Here is a 23,687-nt window from a genome sequence, read left to right as displayed (position 1 = left end):
TCACTGCTGTGGCCTCTCCCGTTGCGGAGCACAGGCTCCGGGCGCGCAGGCCCAGCGGCCATGGCTCACGGGCCCAGCCGCTCCGCGGCATGTGGGATCCTCCCAGACCGGGGCGCGAACCCGGTTCCCCTGCATCGGCAGGCGGACGCGCAACCACTGCGCCACCAGGGAAGCCCCAGGTGGCCTTTTAATATACTATTTTTGACCATCAAAACAGACTGGTGGTCACAGGAGACGTTTTATTTCCTCTAAGACACGTGAACTAATTTTTAACTTCAGCACTGGTTTCCTGAAAAGCTGCTGGCGTTCATAAGATTCAGTGCTGCTGAACACAGGTGAGCAGCTTTACATTCTCGGGGCAGAGCGGGTGTGGGGGGGACACTTTTTTGGCTCCACAGGGGAGAATTTTCTGTAGAACTATGAAAACTTCTGCTCTATCAGAGTCTTTATGTTCTGTTCAGTTTAGTTGTTTTACCTATTATGACCAGAGAGTTCTGTTAGAGCTTAGTCATAGCTCAACCAAATAATAGCTAAGCACTGCTTTGTATTTAGAAACTTTTTGATGTTTCCAGTATTATTTGCTGATCTTTGAGAATTTTCCCCAAAATCTGAATATGGATTTAGATAAGATTGGGGTCAATTTTCCAGAATCCTCTGTTATCTAAATTTTTATGTTAACATGACACCAAATTGTAGTTACGTCTTTGCAAATCTCCATATCATTTTATTTTATCTATATTAGGCCACAAATTGTCCTATTTTGGGTGGTTGTTGGTTTTTTTGTTGCTGTTGTTGGTTTTTTGTTGCTGTTGTTGGTTTTTACCATCTTGTAATACTCTCTACCTTTGGCCTCTTGGTTCTCCTCTTCCTAACAGTTCATGACCAGCTTTGCTGCTTTCCCCTTTTTCCCACCTCTAAGAGTCCACATGCATCAGGGCTTTGTTCCTGAAACTGTTCTCTGTCCATATCAACTCCCTAAGTAACCTAATTTCTTTCAATAACTTTCAGTAACTTACTTCTGAATTTGAGTTGTGAAGCCCTATTTGGGAGATTGAGGCTAATTTTTAGAGTTGTGTCAACCTTGACATTTAATGTAAACTCCATCATATATTTGACCAGAGACTAGCTGTTCTGTGGTGTTTGATGTTTTGCAGGAGAAGCCCTTCCGTTGAGGTGGACACCCACAGTGAAAACACTACATCATCTGAGGGAGCCAATCATACCCTGCTGATCCAGAGCCCCGTAGAACTCAAGAGAGGCTGGAGAAGGCAGAAGCGGCACCTCTTCTTAATCAGTGATTTGATGCTTATGTCTAATACCAAGTGCATATACATTACATGCTCTCCTGCTTATCATACAGTTCCACGTTCGCTAACCCTTACTGTAAGAAAATATGACAGGCAGTGTCTCTGTTGCCTGGGGCTTACAGACAGGTGATAAAAATAAGAGGGGGAAATTACAGATTGTGATTAGTGCTTCTGATACAAAGTAGCTAGGGTACCATGTAGAAGATGGGACCATATTACAGAGGGGTTGTCCAGGAGGACCTCTCAAGGTGGCAGCCTCTAAGCTGGACCTGTGTGGTGAGAAGCAGCCATCATTTCTAGCCAAGGTGGCTGGGCCTTCTAGGCTGAGGGAGCAGCAGGCGTAAGTGGGTGCAGCTTAGCCCCCTGGAGGGAGGAGTTCAGGGAAAGCCAGTGTGACTGGAGCCTAAAGTGGGGGCACGATATTCGATATGACACTGCAGTCGGGTCCAGCCACACAGGGTCTCCACAGGCCTTAGTAAGGGGCTGAAATACTATGCTGAAGGGTGTTTAATTACGACAGTAACCACATCTGGTTTATATTTTTAGCAAAATTTTCTGACTATTGGTAGATGATGGATTTTTGGGTAAGCAAGAGTGGAAGCAGGGTGACTAGTTAGGGGAGGCAACAGTCCCGATGAATAGTAACAAGGGCTCCATTTGGGGGTTGGCAGTGAAAATAAAAGATTCAGCCAGACAGATTTGGAATATATGTTGGAGACAGAATCAACTGGGTGCACTTTCCTCTCAACCCTGAATACAAATGCAACCAATACCACAGACTTGGTGGCTTAAACAACAGAAATGTATTTCCTTATAGTTCTGGAGGCTGGAAATCTGAGATCAGGTACCAGTATGGTGAGGTTCTAGTGAGAGCTCTCTTCCTGGCTTGCAGATGGCTGTCTTCTCACTGTATGTTCACGTGGCATTTCCTAACTGCGTGAATGTGGAGAGAGAGAAAGAAATCTCTCTCCCTCCTCAAACAAGCCCACCAATCCTCCTGGATTAGAATCTTACCCTTATGACCTCATAAGCCTTAATTACATCCTAAAAGCTCTATCTCCAAATACAGTCATATTGGCAGTGAGGGCTTCAGTTTATGAAGGTGTCAGCAGGGAGAGGGGGAGACACAGTTCTTCCACTGCAATGACTAGCAGTACTGAGTGCTGCCACCTTGTATGAGTTTTCACCACAACTTTTAGAAAACCACCTACAAGATCATTCCCATAATAACATTTAGGTATATTCATGATCATTATGAATATGAAAAATTAATATGAAATTAATATGAAAAATTTTTTTCTTTTTCCAGAAAGAAACAATTAAAAAGAAATAGCCTCTCTTCTCTGTCATGCCTTATCCTTGATGGAGGATTGTGTTATGCTCTGAATCAGTCTGTGCAAATTAATAATCTGAGTTTAGCACCTAATTTTTCCACTTAGCCATAAAAAGGGGTGGGGGGACTGAAGTTCCCTTTTACCTCAGCTCACCTTCGGACTTCAGTTGAAAACTCATCTTTAGGTTGATGCTATAGAAATCAACTCAAATGGAATAAATAGTTGACTAACTGCTACCTATGTATGTGGTCAGAATAAGTAAATTTTAGCTTGTATGTAATAATAAGCGTCAATGTTTATTTCTTGCCAAAGAAATTATATTCCTCCAGTTGTGTGGGACGTTAATATTCAGTGAAAATTATTTTGAGATTTTTGTCATTTTCTTTTGTACTACATATATTAGAAACTTCTGTTCTCAAGAATTAAACTCAGATGAAACCTTCACTATCACTTTTGATATTCATTAGACTGCTTAGTAAGTTATTTTTCAAATAAAATTATTACTTTTGTTTTTTAGAACAGGATCTGCTTTATAAATATTAAGAGATTAATACTAGTAGAGGCCCATGAAGAATTTACAAATGGGAAGGGACTGTACCTAGTCCACTGTCTTTAGACATCACTATCCTCATATTTAGTTACTGAAGAGTACAGAAACAATGAAAAATGAATTTTATTTAGGTCAAAAGATGATGATTACTTTAACTTATCAGTGAGATGACAGATACTTATAGAATATACCACAACCCCTCCTCCTAAGCATCTAAGGGAACACCCCTATTAGAATAGGAGAAATCTCCCTAGAATCCTATAAATTTCACAAACCATTGGGGCTTACCCCCTAGTATAAGGCTGAGGTAAAGGAAAGAAGAGGGGTATCCATAGTAAGGGATACACAATAGAAATTAAAACTGCAGCCCTCCTCTCCCTTCTCCTCAAGTCAGTTTACATTAGATTCGTTCTTTCTAACTTCTACTGAGAAAATCTCCCTGAGTTGTGACTGAGTGTGAAGAAACACAATGAGGCCCTAGGAGAATCCAGTGTAGTATAAAGATTTGTTGTGATACAGTTTGAACATTTCCAAGCTAGCATCTAGCTTTGTTGGTGTAATATCATGAGATTTATCATCTCACCCCAGAAATAAAAGAATAATCCCATCAGAAAGCCGGGTGGCTCTGGGGGAAGAGATGAGGCTCAGGATAGGAAAGAGGAGGAGGGTTCTTCAGGGAGCTACAGGTCAACACCCATGGAGGCCAAATGGTTACGAGCACAGGCTCATGAGTTAGGTTGTCTGAGTTCAAACCCTGTTTCTGTTGCTTTTGGCAACAGAAAACTCTGTGAGTTTCCTCATCTGTAAAATGGGGCTAATAAAGACTACCTGATTTAGTTTACAATTAAATGAAATAATGTTTATAAAATATTTAGAACAGTGCTTGGGATATGGTAAGTGCTCAATGTTACAGGAGAGTCAAAACCATGCTCTGGACTTTTGGATAACTCCTTGGTTTGGTTTCAAGGGAGTGGATAATCTTAGCACTGTATTTCACTAAGAAGAGAATTATTCAAATCACTTTTTCCAGGTCAGTGTATTTGGAAGCTTCCGCACAGTACCTTGGGTGTCAATACACATAGATATCTACATCAGAAAAAAAAAATCTATAAAATCCAGCAGATATGTGTCTATCTTTCCCATTGGCCATATAGTTTTAGCTTGATAATGCCTTTAGAATTACTATGTAGAAAAATAATTTTATCTGATAATTGTGTTTCAAAGAAATCTTCAAATACACAGACATAGGGGAAAATGTTGAAATTAACTGACTACATAATTGTAAAGAAATAAAGCCATACTATAAAAACACAACTCAGGAAGAGAGAAGAGAGTCCAGCTCCTTCTTTTTAAACTATCCCTCCTCCATTATGGAAAAAGCGTTAAGGTGCTGATGACCAGCCCATTTGCCCTCTCAGAATTCTCAGTCTATCTCTTTCTTGCTTGAGCTGTTACATATATATATATATATATATATATATACATACATACATATATATATATATATACACATATATATATATATTTATTTATTTATTTATTTATTTTTATTTATTTTTTTTGTCTGCGTTGGGTCTTCGTTGCTGCGCCCGGGCTTTCTCTAGTTGCAGCGCTACTCTTCGCTGCGGTGCACGGGCTTATCATTGTGGTGGCTTCTCTTGTTGAGGAGCACAGGGTCTAGGCGCACGGGCTTCAGTAGTTGTGGCACGCAGGCTCAGTAGTTGTGGCGCATGGGCTTAGTTGCTACGTGGCATGTGGGATCTTCCCAGACCAGGGCTCGAACCTGTGTCCCCTTCATTGGCAGGCAGATTTTTAACCACTGCACTACCAGGGAAGTCCCAAGCTGTTATATTTTGTGTGCCACAAATCCTTTCTGTTTTACTGAAATGCTTTCTACTAGCTTCATGTTATATAAAGGAATGGAAATAAACTATAATTAGGAAATAAACTATAATTAGTGTTCTACATGTGCTTTACTTTGTCATTACCTGAATACAAGCTTTGCCTTTAGAATATGGATAATAATTTAACAATAATTATTTACTCACCTGTTTAAATTTTTTTAATTTATAGCAATTTTTCTTGCTTCTTTTTTGCAGTCTGTAACTATAACAGTAACAAATTCAGACACAGTGAATGATGTTATCAACATGTCACTTTCAAAGCTAGGAATAACTGTAAGTTACCTGCAAGTTATTTTTAGTTAAAAACCAACTTTGATTTTTGAGATTCGTGTGTTTGTGTGTGTGTGTGTGTGATGTACCTACCATCATAAGACAGCTGATTATTACAGATATGTAAGTCATATTTGGTGCCCCTAAATTCAGAAGTTGAAGGCAGCAGAGCTATGTTATTAGCCTATACATGAGTGTTGTATTCCCATTTTAAATTCTGTGTGAATTGTTAAGTCACAGCATAATGAAATTGGGCTATAATTTTAGAGTGCTATGAAAACATGCACTTTCCTGTATACATTATATACCTAGACAATAAAATATTTATAAGATTCTAAATATTTCCTCCTCTATTGGACTGTTCTTTCTGTATCTTCTATCCTCATTCCTCCCATCCCATCCCCATTTACCCTGACTGCCACCTGAAGACTGACTCTCAGCCTGAGAAATCCTAAATGATATCTTTTGTTGTAAATTTGACATAAAGACCACCTGGCTAGAAGCTACATCCCCTTGATGCAGGTCCTGAGAATGAGATAGCTAATGCCTCTTGTGAACTGGTAAAGAAGACAAGTTCTGAATAAAACCATGGATCTGGGGGCATTTGTGTACACATCACTTTCATCTTGTTTTGCTTTCCAGTGTCTGTTCTCCTTTATGTTTTGATAGGACTGTTATGGCTTGTTGAAAATTTTTTGGTGAAACAGATGGCTATGTTTGGGGATGAGGGTGCATAAGGGAAAAGAGAGAGAAAGGGACATTCAGATGGACAGAACTTAAGAAAGCACTTGTAAAGCATGGCTCCCTCTATAAAATTATATATAAATATATAAAATTTATATATATAAGTAGATATATATGTTAATATATATACTTATAAATGTGAAAATGTATTGATATTGTGATATGACATAATAACAGTATTTGTATTTAAGTTTTGTCTGACTCAATGGTATAATAAAGCCCCTTAAAAACTCAGGTCAGCCAGAATTTGGTATAAGAAATCAATGATTTCTGTAAAAATTGAATTTAATAATACATTTTAAATAAAATTGAATTTATGTGCACTGAGTAAAGCACCCCTCTGCATTGATTTCTAACTTATTTGATATATATGTCCTGAATAAGAATTAAATCTTAGAAGAGAGTGGTTTTAGGGATAAGGTTAGGGAGATTAATGTTAGAGCTCATTTTATTTCATTTTGTAATTTTCCTTTGCTTAAAGTGATCAATCTCACCAGACAAGAAAAAATTTCTATTTTAATGAAGAATTGGGGTTATATGCCTATACACGTATTCCTGATTTAAGGGATTCCAACATAGTTTTTCCAATCTTTACCTTAAAAGAAAAGATTTTTATTAGCTCTCACTTCTTATTTGCAATACAATTTTGAGCAGATTTAGCCGTGTGTGTGTGTCTGTGAGTGAGACTGCTTCCATACCGGGACCCTGCCTCTTTCACAGCAAGGCCATGATTTTTAATCAGGAGTCAAGGGCAAGCATACATAGTACCTATCACCAACAACTCTATTTCAAACATTTCCTCTCCTGGAGGTCTCTTTAATTCAGCAGTCTTTATAATTTAGACTTGTTTCAAATGGGATATCCAGTATTCCTAGGCAGTGCTTCTGCTGGGAGTTAATTGTTTTCTGCATCTGACTTAATCTCTAGGTTAGAGTCCTTGTCCCTTCTTTCCCTTGAGTGGCGCTTGTCTACATCAAAGCCAGTGGGCTGAATTTACTCTGCCATCTACTCAAGGCCTCTTGGGCATTTATCTCCTTTTGCTCATGGTTGCTGAGCTAATGATGCCTTTCTTTTTTTAAAAAAATATTTATTTATTGACTTGCCTGCACTGGGTCTTAGTTACGGCACGTGGGATCTTCGGTGCAGCATGAGGGATCTTTTTAGTTGCGGCATGCGGGAATATTACTTGCAGCATGCAGGCTCTTAGTTGCGGCATGTGGGATCCAGTTCCCTGACCAGGGATCGAACCTGAGCCCCCTGCATTAGAAGCGCAGAGTGCTAACCACTGGACCACCAGGGAAGTCCCTAACGATGCCTTTCAAGTTTTACTTTGCTCAGAAATAGTCATGGCAGAGTATGTGACTCTCTGGACGACATGCTTGCCTGGGCAGGGACATTTGAAGGCAAAAGCCAACAGTCTCCAAGGAGTCTGGAGACAGCAGAAAGCAGGACTCCTCCAGCGTGAAGGAGCATTACCATGATTTTTTATGCCATGGGCTGCCCACAAAGTGAGGGGATGATTGCATGTGGTTCCACAGACCCCCCACCCTTTATCAAAAAGGACAAGAATCTCAGATGGTCCATTGGAGGCTGCAAGAGGAACAGGGGTTACTGAAATCAGCACTGTTAACGCATAAATTGTAGCCACCCCTATGGACCAAATAGCATTTATACTAGCCCAAATTCTTTTTTTTTGGAAGTACAGAAATGCTAAGGAAATGTGTTCTTCAAGTACCTACTGGGAAGATTTGCTGTGACACATAGTTCTTTTTGTCACCAAGGTCTCTGAGAAAGATTACCTACCAGCTGTGGGTCAGTTCTGGCAAGAAAGAGGCCTCATACCTACTCACTGGTTAAGTGTCAGGGAAAACCTAAGATGGGGATGATTGGGTTCAAAATTGTGACCCTAAAGTCTCAAAGTAATGGTTGATCAGTCTTAAGCTTAAATACCCTTAAAAGTGAAAATACCATGCAATATTTATTCATGCATTCATTAAATAATTCCAAGCACTTACTCTGTCCCAAGCACTGATAACATCTTTTCATTCAGCAACTTATGGTCTAGTTGGGGAGAGAAATGTGAATTTTTCTTCTTTGCTTTTTTCACTTGACAAACTGAGTTATCTTGAAGATATTTATTTACTTACTCTTTACTTACTTACTTAGGTATGAAAGCAACACAAAACTGGAATTTCTTTTTCTCATACATTATTTTTCATATTCCAGTCTTGAAGTCCTCTGTTCCATTTCCTAACTACTAAATAGTCTCCATTTTGTGAGAATCTTCTAAAATCCAGCCATGCCTCTGAACCCAAGCACATTTATTTAATACCTGCTCTGTGCCCACAACTTTTCTCAGCATCATAAAGAAAATGAGATGATAACACTCAAACTCTTCAAGTCTTCACTGACTAAACCACCTGTACTTTGCTGTTTCTCAAGCTGAGTTTACCAGCATTGCTCTTGAGGTTTTTGATAAACAGATTATACCTTTCCTAAAATAGTTACTGTAGCAAGTTAGCTAGAAATAATAATACATACTCTTGGATTAGCAAATCTGTTCAGTGTAGTCAGTGAAAAAAGAGGGATTAAAACAAGGGAAAGGACAAAATCTGTAGCAGAACTTGCAATATAGTAAAGGTGACAATGATTTCTGCTAGAAATCTTAGAGCATTTCCTCTTACATGCAGTATCCTTTTTTCTTTTTTAATCTTTCAATAATCCTGTGAGGCTATTACTCTTTCAGGTGATCTGAAGAACGTTTTCAAGTGATCTGGAAAATCCAATCAACTGAGTTTTTTCTATGATATGTAGAGTCCCAGTCTTAGAATACATGGAGTCACCAAGTACATAGCTGAGGACAAAATCCCCTCACCCATTTCATGTGTTTTTCTTTTTTAATGTTGACATCTTTGTAAAAGTCAGTCAGCAATAAAGTGAAAAACACTGAACACTTAAATATATTTATTTTAATAAAATGCATTAATTTAAACAAAACCACACAGATGACAACTTTTAGGCTTCGAACAGCTTCACTCACCATGGCTGACTCTAAGGACACCTAAGAGCCTGTCATTCATGATGATACCTTAGCAGTCATTCTGAATGCATTTAGCATGCTCTCAATTCACAATTATGGATTAGCTCCTGGTTATCCTGGTGATTTGGTTGTATTTTATTGCTGTCATGGAAGTTTCTTTTGCTTTAAAGGATGTAAGTCGCTATGATTCTTGTTCTGAACAAAGCACTAACATTGCATTTATGCCAGATGAAAAGCAAAAGCAAGAGCTCCCCAAGTTACATTCAATAATGAATCAGGGGACTTCCCTGGTGGCACAGTGGTTGAGAATCTGCCTGCCAATGCAGGGGACACGGGTTCGAGCCCTGGTCTGGGAAGATCCCACATGCCACGGAGCAACTAAGCCCGTGCGCCACAACTACTGAGCCTGTGCTCTAGAGCCTGCGAGCCACAACTACTGAAGACCATGCGCCTAGAGCTGGTGGTCTGCAACAAGAGAAGCCACCACAATGAGAAGCCCATGCACCACAACGAAGAGTAGCCCCTGCACGCCACAGCAATGAAGACACAACGCAGCCAAAAATAAATAAATAAATAAATTTATAAAAATAAAATAATAATAATAAATCAGAAATGAAAGAAAAGGAACTTTCATTCTATTCTTAAAAAATGAAATCCATGTCACAGAACAGGGTCTTTGAGAGTTCTATGGTGAGGAAGCAATTTAAAGCCTGAAAGAGTAAAACAAATCACTTGGCAGGTAACTCCCAATGATTTCTGGTGTGGTTTTCCACTCCGTAAACACTGTTTTGCACTTTGCTTCTGGGTTTCCACCACCACGCAGCCTTGCCTCTCATCACTGCCTCGCAGGACCCCCCTCAGAGGGAAGGCAGCAGTGGGAGGCAAACATAAAGGCAAACAACCCCACTGCTCTGGAATAGCTCTGGCTGCTGAACTGACAAAAGGAAATGAAAAATCTGTTTGTTAAACTGACGTGTGAGAGAACAGTGATCATAGCAATTCTTAACATATATAGTCCAATTATTTTTAAAATATTAAGCACCAATGTTTATTAATATACTTACTTTTATCCTTATGAGTCTATGTGAGGGTAAGCATTTCAAAGGAGGAATGTAAGGCAAGTACTTTGCCTAAGATGTACAATCTAGTGAGTGTCAAGGAGAAACTAGAAGGCCTTCAATATTCTCAGATGGAAACATAATGAAAGTCAACATTGTGCAATGCACTGATGGATATATACAATCCAAGCCAAGCAATGTGTCTAAAAACATTTTTCTCTACTCTTTTGCTTGGGCACCTGCTTTTTGTAGGGTGTCCCCCATGACAGTGCACATCATGCTCACTCAGGAGGCACAGCCTTCTCTACCCAGAAGGCCCAGAAGAACGGCAGCCACACCAGTGTGGTGCACTTGCTCACGGTAAGGTAGGTTTGATCGCGCCCATCACCATCAGCAGAATCTATATTTAGATTTTTCTCCATACAGGGCATGAACATCCCTATGGAATTAAGATGAGCCACTTCCAGCTACTGTGCTCCTGCAGCGGGGACTGGAGGACTCCACCTCTCCTCCCGCCCTCCAGGAGGCCTGCCTCCTGAAGCAGGAGTCCCAGGAGATTCAAGCCCAGTGAAACCCAAGCACTCAGCCAGGAGCCAAGCCAGGAATCAGTGGGGAAAGGTAAGCCCCTTCCCTTCCTGCAAGTGTCTTCTCTTGGCTCTTGTCTCTACTGCTGAAAGCAAACTCATGACGTACAGCCAATTCTCCATGTAGGGGTGGGGGGGGCAGTATAGGCAGACACCAACACCCACCCAGAATCAAGCTCAGAGAAACCCCAAAGGTCTGAAATCAAGACCCAACTCACTTCTAGGAAAGTTGTTATTATTTTTTTTTAATTCCTCTAGGTAGACATCTCCCTTCTCTGTATCCCCAGAGCACTCCCCACATATAATTACGTCTGTACACAGCTGAGTGTCTTATTAGAACATGAGCTTCTTATGGCCTGGGAACACATCTTCCCCATCCTAGGGTTTTGTCTAGCACCTCATGCCCTCACAGGAGGTGGTTAGATGACTGTATGGCTTAGATAAGACCTGGAATCTGTTCTGGGCTTAGGCTGAAGTGGCCTTGGGGGTTCTGGTTAGAACTGAACTCTCAGTTCTACCCCCATAGCAACCTCACTTTCCACGTATGCTTCAGACCCAGGTTGCGACTGGAACTAGACTGAATATTTTCGGTTGGAGTTTTTAAAAATCTTTCCTCTTGCATTTTCTTTTCCCCCTACCATTCCAATATTGTCCCATCAATATTTCTTTCTCTGAAAAAAATGTGTTATTAATTTGGGAAGTTATTTGGGCCAGAATAGAATTTCTACTTAAAGTATTTTTATTGTTATGATTATTATTCTGTAAGTACAAAGTTTCAAAAATTTTATTTTTTAATATTCAAACCCTAATCTGAGCATGAGGAAACACTAACCTAAATCTTACCAGGACTGTTTAAGAAAGATGAGGTTATAAAGTTAGCTTGTTTAATAGTCCCCATATTTTTTCATGGCTAAAGCATATACTTTTAATGGTCACAGAGGCAACATGAACTCTAATATCAAACAATGTACATTATGAAAGGTCCAACTAAGCCTGAAAATATCTTTGAGAAAGTACAGGACTCAATGTCTATTTTGCTTTCTGTCTATGCTCATGGAGTAGCTGGATATATAGCTTTGTAGCAAGGGATACAGCACTCTTTTTAAGAGCATTCTTATTAAAGCTGAACAATGAATAAATAAATTTGGAATACATGAATATATCTGGATAGTTTTAGAAATGATACAATCAGGTTAAGAGTAGGGAAACCAGGTTGCACAAACAACTCAACCTATATAAACATGTATCTTAAACATTTGTACATGTTAATGTAGAATAATCTGCTCCTGGATTTAAGAATGTATTTGCTTTCTTCATTCTCTCCTTTTAAAATGATGGAGGTATGCATGTCAGGGCAGGAAGAGTGGAGTGGTGGAGTAGAGTGGTGGCATTCCTTCATGACTGCATATCTTCTGGAGGCTGCAAAATCAAATGGAGAATGGGAGTGGGGTCTGCTTTGGAGGGAGGAGACCGATGTCTAGGCTGCCGTAGGCCCTCTGAGGGGGGAAATTACCTTTATCAAGGCTGCTATGAGCCATGTCTGCGTTGAGTAGTACATTACATTACGTAGTCCAATGAGGTGTAGAGAGCATCATTTTTGTTAAATTTGAGAAACCAAAGCTCAAAGAGTTTTAAGTAACCTATCCAACTAAGTGGCAGAACAGGAGCCTTCTGGCTCTCTCATCCAGCACAAGTGTTTCACCCACATGAGTGGACATGGTGACGCACTATGTCTCAGAAAGGACAAGTGGATGGGCGTTTAAGGATATTTGGTAAAATGTTGCTCATCTGTTTATTTTTCTACAACTTGGCTCCTCTGTTGACTTTTTTTAGTTGGTTATTTAAGCAGGTTTTTAAAGCAAATGTTAAACAGGTTACTTAAGCAAATATCCGGAAAACATTCATAGGTAGGCAGTAGAAACTTTGAACTTAGCTTTTCATTGCTGATCACTTTTTTTTGAAAAGCTCTTTGTCAGCATTCCTTTGACAGGGGCTGTTGGGTAGTTAAAAATCATCTCTGGGTAGCTGGGTAGGGTGTTACAGGAAGATGGCCACCTGGCATCTTACCATATAGCCAGCATTTAATGACTACTTCCCAAGCACCCTGACTGCAGAAAGTCATCTATGGAGCTGCCTGAGGGTTGTGGCCTACCACAGGAGAGGTCCAGAGGATGGCTGAAAAGTGGGGTCAGGCAGGATGTGTCATGAAAGGTAGATCCTTTTGATGGGAGAAAAGTTGACCATGGTTGGGTACTCAGAAAGCCAAACAGGAAATCTAAGAGTGGGAAGAAGCCTACTACAAAAGTAAATGATTACCAAACTCTGATTGATTTGAATACCAAATCTTTTTGGCTTTTAAAATGATATTTGACACCTGAATCCACTGATAATACTTAACATCAGGAAACTTGTATAATACAGGTTGAGTGACTCATGACACAGTGCAAAGGCAGTAGTAGATAGCACTGTCTGGGGAATACTGTCACTCGGAGAATCAGCCCTGAGTCTAATCGAGCCTCTAGGTTTAACTACTGGTTTGCAGGATATGGTTAAGAAGAATACACTAACACCACAAGGATGCAATTAGCCTATTTCAGAATGTGGGAGGAAATTCTATACAAGAAATGACTCAGTTTCTCTCTCTTCCAGCCACTGCAACGAACATGCTGTAAAATATAAGTGGTGGAAATCAGGTTAAATGAACTAAACTACTATTAGTAATAATCTTTCTTCTTCCTTAGATTCAGGCCAGAAGACAGTTAAGAGGAGTTCAGTCAAAAACTGGGCCTTTTGGCAGGGCTCCAGCACTCGTGAGGACAACCAGTGCCCAGCTCCACCACCCACAAAGCCAAAGCAGCTCTTCGGAGCTTCTCACGAGGATGTGTGAGATAATGACCACCCGCCCACCCCAATTCTGCTAGGTCTCATCTTGGTCTTCTGTAGCCCTCCTGAGGAGGGGAGCTCTGAGAGGGCAAGTATTCTCATCCAAATCTATCCTCAAGTGGAGAAGTCATTAGACAGCCCCTAGCTTTAACTGAGTTTTGTTAGTATTACTTCAAAGAATAAGATCTGATTTAGGTACTGCAGAGTCCTAAGGCAAGTACAACAGGAAAAGATACTCTTGTCCATTCCACTGGTTTCAGCAAAGACCCACCTACACCTGCTCAGATCAATTAAAATGGGCTCTGTGTGTATGACTCTTGAGAGTCCACCTCATCCTCATATTCTCTCCTCATCTCCTCCCTTGAACTCCACACTCAGTCTCAAGTCTCCTTCAGCTGAGTTTACTCAATCTTATGACTCAAAATATCTCACATAGATTTCATTTGTAATTCAAGTGCTCAAGCATAAAGACTCATCCCCTGGCAAATATGAGTCATTTAATCCTGACAGACTGCATCAGATGAAAGTCAGAGTTTGACCTGTGTTATCTCAAATTAGCATACTGAATTGTCAGCGCTCTCCAAGCACTATACCACATGCAGGGAACCTTATGCTATATGTGAAGAAATTTATCACACTTTTGATAGTTACATGCTAGCTACTACCCCAGTCCTTGAACTTTTCACAGCAAATTTAGGGGGTAACTATGATTATCATCTTCCCCACTTCATAAATGAAAAACAGAAAAGCCTCAGTAAAGTTTATGCTGTGCCCGAAGTCATATAGCAGAAGAGTAGCGTAACAGAGTCCAGATTCCTTGAATTACCTGACTCCAATATCTGTTACCTCTCTACTCTGTAAGCAGAGGGCATGAAGACACAACAAAAGGAAATGAAACACAGATGAGAAGGGAATATGATCAGAGAAGGAGGAGAGGGGTTTTGAGCCTGTTTTAAAAGAGGGGAGGAGGGCTTCCCTGGTGGCGCAGTGGTTGCGCGTCCGCCTGCCGATGCAGGGGAAGCGGGTTTTCAAATATATTCAGAAATAAGATTAGGGGCTTCCCTGGTGGCGCAGTGGTTGCGCGTCCGCCTGCCGATGCAGGGGTACCGGGTTCGCGCCCCGGTCTGGGAGGATCCCACATGCCGCGGAGCGGCTGGGCCCGTGAGCCATGGCCGCTGGGCCTGCGCGTCCGGAGCCTGTGCTCCGCAACGGGAGAGGCCGCAGCAGAGGGAGGCCCGCATACCACAAAAAAAAAAAAAAAAAAAAAAAAAAAGATTTCTACACTTAGTAAAGAGCATCTATAATAGGGAATAATGAGAAAGGAACAGTGAAGGAGGAGAGGGTGATTCTACAAAGGCCTCAAAGCAGAGAAGTTTGATTTAACAGTGTAAATTTACTAAAAAGGAAAATCTGATTTAACAAGTGTTTAAAATGTTTCACTGTATGAATGTTAAATGGATTGTTGGGTAGAAAATATATTTGGAAACACTGAAAAAAAATTTCAAATGGACTTCAGTCCTTCCAGCTCTAGCACTGTACCCTCGTACACCCCAGCTCTGTCAAAAAGGGGGCAAGCTTGTGCTCCAGGCTTGCAGATAGGAAATGCCACATAGTTTTTCTTTTCTTCCCTATAGCATATGCTTTCCTGTATCAATCAAAAAGGGCCTCTCACAGAAGGCATCTCCAGAAAATCAGCCAGTATAAAATCATGAACAGCCCTAAAGGAGAAACTAAACTCTGGGGACAAAGTGAACTTGGATGATGAATCCGTTCTTATGGTAGCATCCATCTTAAAGGTAGGGAACGTTCTAGCATTATCCACACACACAATAACTCTGAAGCTATATGACAGGTCCTTCATCATGACTGCCCAAGAACCGTAATAGGCATAATATAAAAACACTTGACAAAGTCAAAATTGAAGGAAGCTACTTTGGGTGTTAAAAACCCCACAATGTTAGATATACTTTCCTTTTTCATAACACAACGCCCTCCCCATCTTCATTCCTGAATACTCCATGTGAAAGAATAAAAATAATAAATTTCAAAACACACACTTACACATACAGAGTGTTTACCAAAACAAGCTTCCTGCTTTTGATGACTTCCTCGCCACCTTCCTAATGAAGGCAAAGTTCATATTAAAGAAAATTCATATTAAGCTTTTGGAAATAGTTACACAAGTTTACCACAGTAAGTAAACATTTGCCTTATGATGAATCAAAAAATGCTCAGTGAGGACACCTGATCCCTTCATTATCCTTCCTTCCCCTGTCTCTTAATGCCTTTTACTTTAAAATTAGTGTAGGGATGACTCCACCCTTTGTTCCTCCTTTTTCCTCCTTTTACCACCTTTGGCATCCTTTGTTGATATTTGTTGTTTAACCCACCACCTGTGGTTATAGTTACATGGTAACCAGCTCCAACCACATGCCTCTTCTTATAAATCTGACTTTTAAAGTGGGTGCAGCAGTCAAAATCAGTTTGGAATTCTGAAAATTCAATAGATTTATACAAAAATAGATTGAGTTTGAAATGATACAGCTAAATCACAAATGTCTAGTTACACTTCTACCAAGGGAATAACAGAACAGAAAAATTTAATCAATCCATGTTGGTACTAATTAGCAGCTCTGAACAAAAATATGTTAACGTAGTAATGACTGTAAACAGGTTATTAAAAATATCGTAGAAACTCAGTAACATTTGGTCTTTCCTTGTTCCCTATTAATGTTTGATTGTAATTCGATTATATGATAAATAGCAACAGTTCAGAAATGAGTTCGAGTTGACCCCTACTACACTAGCACCATAATAATGCACACTAGGTATGCAAATAGCAAGATGAGTATTGCCCTCATGGAACTGACACACATGGAACTGACGTGATTTTCTAAGCAAAAGTTAGTAGGCTCTTGCCTATTTCCATGTTATAAGCACAGACTAGCAAGAGGGTAGCTACTCATGGGTACAGTTCTTAGACATTCACAACGTTTTCTCTTCCTAAAGTTGACTGATCTTGGTGGGGAATCAAACTTTGCAACCTTGGCTTTGATAATACCATGTGTCAAACTAACCAGAGAGTTGGTCTAAGTCAGAAATAAATATATCATCAGTACCACATTGAGTTTGCCATTAAACTATCCATAAACAGAGGTCCAACAGCAAATACCCCTGGCATATTCTGCACGTGTCATGTTCTGGCTTAACCACACTCAGCCTCACCAATGGACTCTGCAGAACAGGGTCCAGGAAAGAGAGGAGACACACACTCCAAATGCATGTAGTTTGGTACACATGAGGCAAAGGCCCTGCTGCACCCTCCCAGACTCCCAGAACCAGCCAAAGCTGGAGTGCTTCCTCTCTCCACGTATATTGGGGCCACTTCTTAGGAAACAGAGTGAAAAACCTAATGATCGTGGGTGGGTATCGTCTACCAATAACACAGTAAAGGTACGAGAGGACTGAGACTTTGTCCATTGTCTCCACTGCTCTGTTCCCAGGACTCAAAAGAGTGCCTGGCACAAACAGCAGCTCAATAAAAGTAACACTTACTGGATTATAATCATGACAGTTGCCTAGAAGCGTCTCCTGAGCAAGCTACTATTAAGAGAAGTCGGGCTACATATTAAGACCAGTGGAAGCAAGGTGTGCTTTTGAAACTAGCAAGGCAATGCAATAATTTCCCCTCAGTCTTACACAGAAGATTACGACTTCATAAATTTTAATAGGCCCAATTCTATGATATTAAGACTTGTTCATCAGCCCTCTAAAGTTATGAATTTTCCAGGCCTCCACTTAGGAAGCTTACATTTGCATATCTCTAGCCCTGATACTCAGAGGCCTGAAGTTGCAATATATCCAAATTTTCAATTTCCTTTTTTGGGAGGACGTGTTCCATTCAAGGAGTTGTAACGGGTAACATGTAGTTACCCACTGGGGATTTTGATATATTTCTAACACCTACTGCTTAAAAGTCTGCAGAACTGAACTTTTATATAGTTAAAAAAAGGAAGACTGAAGCTTTTATTAGAGTAGTTTTTTTCCCAAGGAGCATACATCCCTCAAGTCAGAAAGCCCAGTTCTCTCTTAATATGTGTGCAAGAGCATGCGGAGGTGTGTTTTTTGGTTATTTTTTTGTTTCAGAACTTTTTTTGCTTGAATTAAGAGCAAACACTGTTCTAAAGTAAACAAGCAAAATGGCTGTGTCCATTTCTTTTCAAGAAACTAATAGGATTTAGGATTTAGGATGAGTCACCAGACCTTGTCAGTTTGTACTAGTGTGCTAACATGAGTAAGTTCCAGGTGATAGAAGGGGCTTTAGTGTCATTCTCACTACAGCCCAGACTCTACTTTTATGCTTCTAATTTTACGCTTCTAATTTTAGTTACAGAAAATCCAAGCAATGCTTCTGGGTGTGCAAGTCGGTGGATAATCAGAGCCAAGCTCTGTGTGGATCACAGTTTGTGTAGTTGAGAAGGAAGTGGGGACTGAACTGAATTTTTCAACTAAATGTTTTCTCTGTAATTTCTCCAACATATTTATCATAAAAATAATATATGTTTTTTATCTGTGTAAGGATTTTCTTCGAAATATCCACGGAAGTGTATTTTCAGCCAGTCTCTATGATAAATGGCTTGGTGTTATTGATCAAGGGAATGAGGAGGAGAAAATAACTGCAACCCAGAGGTAATGATGCAATACTCTTAGGAAAATATTAGCTTATAATTTACAGCTTTGTCCACTAAAATAATGACCAATGTCAGAGGGTTTCACTTGATCATACCCAGGAAGCCAGTTTAAAAATAGATGCATGCCTTACTGTTGATACTGAATTCGTGTTTTTCTCCTCATCTTATTAATATGGAATCCTTGACCATTTTACACCTTCTGAATACATGAAACTGCTGGAGATGAAATCCACTGGTCTAAAAAGAGATGCTAAAGGATCAATCTGCCAGTGGTATGATCTTAACTTTGTCAAACACATAACTAACCAGAGGAGTTCTTACCTGGTTCAGGAATTAAATTCAATGAAACATTTTTGTATGCATTCATTCCTGGAACTCTGTGAGAGTGGACTGTGTACATGGTATACAAAGAAGTACTCTGTTCTCTTTGTCTTTGTCTTTCCACTTCCTAAGCAAAATGACTTGCTTTGTTTAGAAGTACATTTTTTGGGTTTCCCTGGTGGTGCAGTGGTTGAGAATCCGCCTGCCGATGCAGGGGACACGGGTTTGTGCCCCGGTCCGGGAAGATGCCACATGCCGCGGAGCGGCTGGGCCCGTGAGCCATGGCCGCTGAGCCTGCGCATCCGGAGCCTGTGCTCCGCAACCGGAGAGGCCGCAACAGTGAGAGGCCCGCATACCACACACACACACACACACACACACAAAAAGAAGTACATTTTTCTGTCTTTAGTCTTTAGACCAGCTGCCAAAAGCAATGTAGTTCTCTTGTGATACCTTTTTGGAGTGTTATGCAACATTCCTCATCCAATCAGATGACAGCTTACACTTTATCAGTGTGTATAGCCCCAAGCATTCTTTGCCTGTCTAATTCTGGCAGCTCAGAATTAGAAAACGACTTCACAGTAAAGGTAATGAGATCTCTCACTTTTATGCCTTGTGGGGCAGAGTCCCCACTTTGAACCTGATGTTTGCGGTATTAACTCTGATGGACCAGTTTTTTAAACTGCACATTTTAATTGCATTCCCCTGGAGTGGCAGAGTCCTACTCTGGTGGGGTATGGGAAGGTGGGTTGTTAAGCTGGAAATTGAGAGCAGCTGAGTCACTTCTCCTTTCTCATCCAGGAGACTAAACAATAGAGAGATGAGAGTAGGATGATATGATAGAAAAGAACCTTGGGCTTTGGAGTCTGAGAGCCAAGGTTCAACTCTCAGCCTAATCACTAAGGGATGTATAAACTTGGGCAAGGTTTCCAAGCCATGGTTTCATCACTGCACAACGATGACAACACCTAGCTGCTCTGGTCACTGCTGGCACATCCTAGGTGGCTTGGGCAATATGAGTAGCCATGGCTCCACACATACTAGCCTCGCTCTGCCAGTTGTGGCTCATTCAGAAAATTACTTGGCTACTATTTTGCCTCCACTGCAGGATGAAGAAACTAGTAAAAGATTTCAGAACATCCTAATAGAGCCACAACATGCCTAATAAGAACACAGCTCTTCCCCAAGCTTACCCAGAGCAAGCATGAGGCAAGGCAAGGCAGTTGGAAAAACACATCACATGTTTTCTCTCCAGCTGCTTCCTTCCACAGAAATCTCTGCTTCCCACATTTCAGATATTTCTTAAGTGAATTTCACAAGTTTTTGTGTATTGGATACTTTATAAATTTTAATAAGATGTTATACATAAATTATATCTCAATAAAACTGGAAAAGTTCTTAAATAAAAATAAATAAAATTTAATGAGAATATACAGCTTTGCCCCAAATATCCTATGTGAGTTACTTGAAAATTATCCTAGTTTTAAAGATGTAACCATCATTACAAAAATGTTAGCTACTTAAATTAGGCCACAAATTATAATTTTAGCCCACTGATTAAAAGAATTTTAAAATCTGTGCCCAAAGTACTCTTGAAAGCATCAGTTATTTCATAGAGAAAACTAGTATGTATGTGTATATATATATATATATATATACTTATTTATTTATTTTAATCAAGTCTGAATTTTTCTCAGAATTATTCTGCATTTTTGTTAGAGCCAAGATTCACAAATGAAATGTGATTTATAACTATGCCATAAAATAACACCCTGTTTTTTGCCCTTTTGTGTTACAGATTTCTTTTGTACAGTTTCTCACTGAAAACTGCCTCAAGATATTTGGAGAAGATATCACTTCCCTCTTTGAAGAGAGCTCAATGGGTTGTGATAACAGTGATATCACTGATGACAGTGAGAAGGCTGCAGGTACTGTGAATACTTAATTGGCTTTGATGACAAAGACAGCAAGGCTGCCAGGGGTCTTGGGAGATCCTTAGACTGTGCTGTCCTGGAGCCCAAAGCACATCCCAAGGGCAATGATTTCCATCTGCTCCAGGTCAGGGGAGGTTTCACACTGTTGTGAAACCAATGAAAGGATAAGACAGGTCTGACTTCAAGAAGTTGCTAGTACAGCATTAGGAGACATCACGGTATAATACAGCATTTGAGAATTTTTTCAAACAAAACTTTAAATGGGATTCATATATATCAGATGTGCTCTGGCTGAAACTAGAGTGAGGGGCCCAGAGCACTGCCTGGTTTATTCCCCTCTCTCTCCTTTTTCTGGTCAGTGGTTCCTGAGGCACCACAGGTTCCCAGTGCCTTTGAAATAGGTTGAAAAGAACCAGCATCATTGAGAAAACAAGGACTTGACTTAATGTCAAACAACCTTTCCAGACTATAACCTCATGTGCCTCTATTTACCAACTGCATTAACTTCGGCCAGTTATTCTAGCTCAGTTTCAGTTTCTTCATCTCTAAAATGTGAATAAAAATAATGTCTAAATCTAAGGATTGTTGTAAAGATTAAATAAGATAATGGATGTAAAATAAATTTGTAAAAAAGCAATTAATAGGGCTAGTAGAAGTTCCCAAGAGATTAGAGCTAGTACTATTCGAGCCTATCTAATCACAGCTAACTGGTAGCAGTCCATTTTATAAGGCAGCATTTAGGTTCAGAACCTGAGGACATGTATCAGGAGTCCCTTCATATTTTAAACATTTCTTGCTTTTATGACATTTACCTCATTGCTTTGAGGAAGTCTTTAGGAAAATCCATTTAATCAGGAATTTAGATGAGCCTAATATCTGAGAATATGCTTCTACTAAGACAACTGTTTGTGTTTTATTTCATCAGTGACAACAAAACAACCTCTTGAATCCAAGCCAGTGAGAGTGAGAGTGATTTACAAAAAGGCACAACTGCAGGATGATGCCAAGGCCCCATCTAGCACGGGTCCACCCAGCTACCTGTCTACAATTTTCTAAGTCCCTGAAGATGATAATCTCTATAATTACATGTGACCCTTCCTTTTGCTTTATTTAGCTACCTGTCTACAATTTTCTAAGTCAATGAAGACTAGAATCTCCATAGTCACACTTGACCCTTCCTTTTTCTTTATTTCCTATAATATCTCACTTGAGAACTCTTTTTACAAAACATTTGCATGATTTTGTTGAGTCTGGATTAAATCCTCAGATCCTATCCAGAAATAAATGAATTTCCTGGCAGAAGAATGAACATGAGGCACCTTAAACCAAGAAAACCACTTTAGATCACTGAACGAAAAATAAGACCTTCCAGGGTCCCAGCTCATCCCATTTGAGTTTTTCTTTTTCTTGATCCCATATATGCCTGTTTGAGAAAATCTATCCACAAAGTATCTCTTCTATCTTCTATTTCTACCATATTATACTACATTTTTTGTATTGTATTGTACATTTTTATACTGATACAATAAAAATGGGTTAGACAAGCATTTTATTTGTTTATGATTCATATTAACACTTTGGTGGAGGCTCATCTGGCAGTCTGGGTGTCAACTAAGATCACTTATGCACCTGCAGTCAGTTGGCAGCTCAACTGGAGCTAACTTACGTGTCTGCTGGTTGCTGTTGGCTCTGGGTTGATCCCCATGTCTTCAACAAGCTGGCCAGTCTTCTTCATATGGTGGAAGAAGAGCTCCCAATAGCACGAGAGGATTTTCAAGAGTCAGTGTAGGAGAGTACTCCACAAAAGACTACAAAGACAATGAGTTATTCATTATTTACTGAGGGCTGTTACTGTAATCTACCACACATGAAAATCATAACTCAGGTCAACATTACTACCACATACATCATTTTATTCATCAGCTTTTAACCGTCCGTTCTTTAGACCAGCACTTCCCAAGGGGTATTAGGAAGTGTGGTAGAAAATATCTTTGAAATAATAATTGATTTTTTCCTCAGATATTTCTTGCCTTTACCCTTCTCCCTGTCTTAAGCTGTCTTAAGAGACAGATCATTTCCTCAGGGAACAGAAGTTACAGAAGAATTTGAGGAAAAGAGAGCTCTTTGTTGCTTATCACTTTTGAAAATTTAGTTTCCTAGGAAGCAAAAACAATTCATGGCACAGAGTAAAATTTTAGGTGGAAACCTCATGGGAAAAGCCCGAAACCATTAGGCGTACGGAACACGTGCCCCATTTCCTGAGTAGAAACCAAGAGGAATCAGGAAGCCCTCACAGAACTAAATGTCATGTCTAAGAAAGATGGGGCATTGTACATTCATATGAAATTTCTAGTACCTCAACACAGAACAGATCAGTGAAGTTATTCCCATCAATCTGAGAATGGTATGGAAGGAACAAAGAGAGCCACTGGATTTGAATGACATGTCTCAGCAACAGTTGTACAGACCAATTCCCTGGGACCAGATAGCAATTAGGACATCTCAGCAGATGACCAGCATACATAGATAACACAGAGGATCAGTTAAGTGTCTTCCCCCCTACTCCATAACCACCTAACTCCTTGGCACTAGAAGATTCCAGAACATGGCCACACTCATGGAGAAAATGGAGAGATCCTGAATTTCTGCCAATCTGGGAACAAAGGATTAAACTAGAAACCAAATGAATTATTTAAAAATATAGAACAGTACATATCTTACATATATCCATTTGTAGACTGAGATTGGTACCAATACATATGGAATACTTGATCCATGCATTTTTTTTCTAGAAAGGGTTCCATGGTCAAATAGGTTTGGGAAATGCTGTATTTTCATTTTGGAAATCAAAATGCCCATTAACATGTTAATGTCTTAGAGAAGAGCCACAGTAAAGAAACCCAGTATTTTCCACATTTATTTCACCGGGGAGATCCTTTTGAAGGAACCCTGTTAATGAATGATCCTAGGAACATATATTAATAAACATTGCTCTAAATTTATCTTCTTAGGTCATAGAAGATCCTCCACAATGCAACCTGCTCCAGTAATCAGTTTTCTCTCCACT

At 39.9% G+C, this 23,687-nt stretch overlaps 1 non-coding gene and 1 pseudogene across 1 annotated transcript; one reads left to right on the top strand and one right to left on the bottom strand.

Annotated features, from left to right (window-relative positions):
- Positions 1-21,676, top strand: part of LOC102982826 (rho GTPase-activating protein 20-like) — a 22,190-nt pseudogene extending 514 nt beyond the window's left edge.
- TRNAR-UCU (transfer RNA arginine (anticodon UCU)) lies at positions 7,337-7,409 on the bottom strand. The gene has a single exon. It is a non-coding gene; the product is annotated as a tRNA-Arg (tRNA).
- Positions 21,677-23,687: the final 2,011 nt, after the last annotated feature.

The sequence above is a fragment of the Physeter macrocephalus genome, chromosome 7 (assembly GCF_002837175.3).
Source record: "Physeter macrocephalus isolate SW-GA chromosome 7, ASM283717v5, whole genome shotgun sequence".
In the NCBI taxonomy this organism is placed as follows: domain Eukaryota; kingdom Metazoa; phylum Chordata; class Mammalia; order Artiodactyla; family Physeteridae; genus Physeter; species Physeter macrocephalus.
This window is presented reverse-complemented; position numbering and strand designations above follow the sequence as displayed.